The 4,133-nt window shown below is 39.9% G+C and overlaps 1 pseudogene; it reads right to left on the bottom strand.

Moving 5' to 3' along the window:
- Positions 1 to 487: 487 nt before the first annotated feature.
- Positions 488 to 2,600, bottom strand: LOC118651644 (annotated as a pseudogene).
- Positions 2,601 to 4,133: the final 1,533 nt, after the last annotated feature.

Raw genomic sequence — 4,133 nt, 5'->3', positions numbered from 1 at the left:
CAAACTATTTGTAGGAAAAAAATGGTTTGGTACATGGGAAGAAACAATATAAATTCAAAACTTACAGATAAGGGTTCACTTTATCACTCATCTCTTTAAAAAGTTTTTACGAATATCCAGTCAAAACCAACAGGGTATCTCCTTTGAAATGTTATCTAAATCAGTGGTTCTCAACCTTCCTAATGCCGCGACCCTTTAATACAGTTCCTCACATTGTGGTGACCCCCAACCATAAAATTATTTTCGTTGCTACTTCATAACTGTAATTTTGCTATTGTTATGAATCATAATGTAAATATCAGGATGTATTTTCATTGTTCGCGACCCACAGGTTGAGAACTGCTGAAATGGATTTCCAAGTAGACACAGGGCTGTATACTGTCTTGGAATGTCCTTAGAAGGCTCTGTCATTGATCAGGTAACAGAGTGAAAACACCAGAGCCCTTCCTTTTTCAAACGGAAGAGGGAAAGACAGGGATAGAAGAAACTATTCAAACTTCGTCTTCTTTCCTTGTGGCTTACGGCCTCCTCCTCCTCCTCTGCCTCCTCTGAAGCCTCCTCGACCTCCAAAACCTCCCCAGACTCTGCCACCAAATCCACCTCGGCCTCCTCTGCCACCACCTCTGCCTCCAAAGCCACCTCTGCCTCAACCATGTCCTCTGAAGCCACCGTCACCCTTAGGCTTGGCCCAGCCCAAAGTAACTTTGTTTCCATCAATTTCACCATCTTCCACGGCCTCCTTGGCAGCTTTGGCATCTTCCTCACTGTTGAAATCTCCAAAACCAAAGCCTTTGGAAGAGCCCGTCTCCAGGCCAGTGACTGTCCTTGCCCAGACAGAGCCATCAAATGACTCCTTCAATGTCTCTTCCGCAGTCTCCTCAGACAGACCTTTGACAGAGTTTTGGATGGCTGGCTTCTTGCATTAGGCGATCCTCTGGGTCCTTGCAATCCCAGCCTGATTGCTTTGCCCTCAATTTCTCTGTTATTACAGGATTTTAAAACTTCTTTAGCATCTTCAAATGAAGCAAATTCTATAAATGCATACCCTTTAGATGTGCCATTTTGGTTCTGAGGCACTTTGATAAAAGTTGCCTTCTGAAATACTTCCTGAAGAATTTCTTCTGTTGCACTGTAGGAAAGATTGCTTAAAACCAGAGTTTTTGATTCACCACTCCAAGTGCTGTTCTTTCCACCTCCATGGTCTTGATTTTGACCTTTCTCTCCAGTATAGTATGGAGAAATGGATCGTTTATCATTTCTGTTCCCTGCTTTTCTTCCAAGGTTTTCTCTGCATCAGCTTCTGTCTTACATTCAACATAAGCAATCCCTTTACTCTTTCCTTCCTTGCTGACTAATCTGGTCTGCATAACATCTTCAAATACTTCTTTTAATTCCTCCTGAGTAACTTTATAAGCAGATTTTTTGCCTATAGTGTTCTTGCATCTCGATCTTTTTTACTGTCTTCTCCCTTTGTTTTTCCTTGTTTAATTTCATTGCCAAAGACTTTTAAACCAGGGAGTTCTGAGGCTTTTTCCAAGTCCTCAGCAGATTCAAAATCCACATAGCCAAACTTCCTGGACACACCAATTCTGACATTCACAACAGCAAGATCATTTTTAGCAAAAACATCACTGATACCCATTTTTAATTCAGGAGCAGACTTGCTGAAGTTCAAGTTTCCAACAAAGAGATTGAAAGTCATAGTTGGTTCTGTGACTTCCACGTTCTGTTTCCTGGCCTCAGGAGCAGCTTTCTGTTTGGCCATTTTCTTCTTTCGATTTCCAGATTTCCAGGTGCTTCTTTGACAGGCTCTTCTTCCTCCTCCTCTTCCTCATCATCATCCTCTTCTTCATCGTCATCATCATCCTCTTCATCTTCCTCCTCTTCATCCTCATCCTCAGCTGTGCTCTTGGCTTTCACAAGAGCAGCTTTTATGGGAGCTTTCTTGCCTTTGGCTGGTGCAATCTCCATAGGTTCTTCAGAGTCATCTTCTTCTTCATCATCCTCATCTTCATCACCATCCTCATCATCTGAGGCAGGAGCAGCAGCAGTAGCTTTCATCACTGCTGGCTCAAATCATCCTCATCTTCATCCTCATCCTCCTCCTCATCATCCTCTTCACTGTCGTCATCATCTTCCTCATCACTATTTTCCTTCTTGGCATTCTTACCATTCTTTGCTCCCTTGACTGAGGTGGCTGCTCCCTTCTTACCAGAGGTTGCTACCAATGCTTTGCCTGGTGTGCCTCCCTTCTTACCAGGTGTGTCTAAAGCTTTGGCTGGTGTAACTCCTGTCTTTTTGCCAGAGGTTGGCATAGCCACTGCCTTTTTGCCAGGGGTGACAACTGCTATTTTGCCTGGTGTGGCAACTGCAATCTTTTTTGTTGGGGAAACAATGCCTTCTTTCCTGGAATTGTGGTAGCCTTCGTGCCTTTTTTTCTGAGGAATGATAATCTCTTCTCCACCGCTTTCATCCTCTTCATCTGACATTTCCTCATCTTCACTATCTTCTTCTACCTCCTTTGGAGGAGGAGCCATTTTCTTGTGGTCACCTTGATTTTTACCAGCCTTTGCGAGCTTCACCATGACTGCGGCTTATGACTGTGGCGTGTGTGGCGCAGATGTGCCCAGAGGAATCAAACGACTTCCATGACAGCCACTGGTACTGAAGAACCAGAGCGTGTACGTTTCGCTATCAGGTAGAGCTCGAGACTCTAAATATTTTTGAAAATGGATTTGAATGATAAAAATGAAGTTTATCAGGTGGTATTAAAAAAAGTCACAGAGACAGGATAAGATTCAATAAGAAGGCATTCACAATGAGCTGCTACCTATTTCTGGAACAGGACAATGGTGGAATTTAAATGGTGGTTTATGAGAACTATTTGAACAAGGATAGATGGATTGGATTATGTCATTTCATCCAAAATATTTAATTCTCACCTTGGCCAGGAATTCTGCTTTCATACAGAAGTTCTGACCCTAGAAGAACTGAAGATTAGGCTCTGGGAAATGTTGTTCTCAGATTTCCAAAGACAAAGGTGCTTGTGTAAATAAATATAATAAGAGCTAGGCAGTATCTATCATCTATCTATCTATCTATCTATCTATCTATCTATCTATCTATCTATCTATGGCTAAGTGACTGAATGTCCATCCATCCAACCATTCAACTGACTGACAGTTGGTACGTATGATGCGCACTGGCAATTTAAAAATAAATGTTGACTAGAGCATGTGCAATACATATAAAGCTCTTGCTAGTGCCAACTGCATGCGTGTGTTTCTTGAAGCTGAAGTATTAACAGGATCTGTGGAAAGAGAGGTTGTTCTGATTCCAAGAATTGATTTGTCCCTGTCTGACACTGGCCTCCCCTTTAAATTAATTCGAAGACAGTTTCCTGTGATGCAAGCATTTGCAATGACTATTAATAAATCACAAGGACAAACTCTAGACAGAGTAGGAATATTCCTACCTGAACCCGTTTTCGGACATGGTCAGTTATATGTTGCTTTCTCTCAAGTTCGAAGAGCATGTGATGTTAAAGTTAAAGTTGTAAGTACTTCAGCACAAGGAAAATTAGTCAAGCACTCTGAAAGTGTTTTTACTCTTAATGTGGTATACAGGGAGATATTAGAATAAGTTTAATCAATTTCTCAGTCATTGTTTTTATCACTGTTGTTTTTATATCATGTCTTTGTTGTTATATCATGTTGTTATTGTTTATTTATTAATCAATTTGTATATTATTTCCATGTACATTTTACTATTTTTCTTTCATCTCTGACACTTCTATTATAGAGAAAGGGCAAATAGTGATATTAAAATATTTCTTTTAATTAATTTCCTTTCAATGTGCATGCATCCATGCACCGGGGCACTAGTTACAAATAATTTAAATGATCTAGAGGAATAACCCAATGATTTATTTTAGAAAGAGCAAAAAGATGAAGAAATGAAAATTAAGAGAGAAAAATATTAAGATATATTGTATATAGCTTTGGCATAATTAATGCCTCAGTAATACAAACTCTAGAATTAGAAAAATAAATGTATAACAGAAAACTCATAATTAGACAAATAAAGAAAATTTTTACTGAGCTTAATTAAGTCTGGTATAAAGGGTTCAAAAC

The sequence above is a fragment of the Myotis myotis genome, unplaced genomic scaffold (genome assembly GCF_014108235.1).
Source record: "Myotis myotis isolate mMyoMyo1 unplaced genomic scaffold, mMyoMyo1.p scaffold_m19_p_3, whole genome shotgun sequence".
Lineage (NCBI taxonomy): Eukaryota > Metazoa > Chordata > Mammalia > Chiroptera > Vespertilionidae > Myotis > Myotis myotis.
Note: the sequence above shows the minus strand (reverse complement) of the source record. Positions and strands in the feature narration are given on the sequence as shown.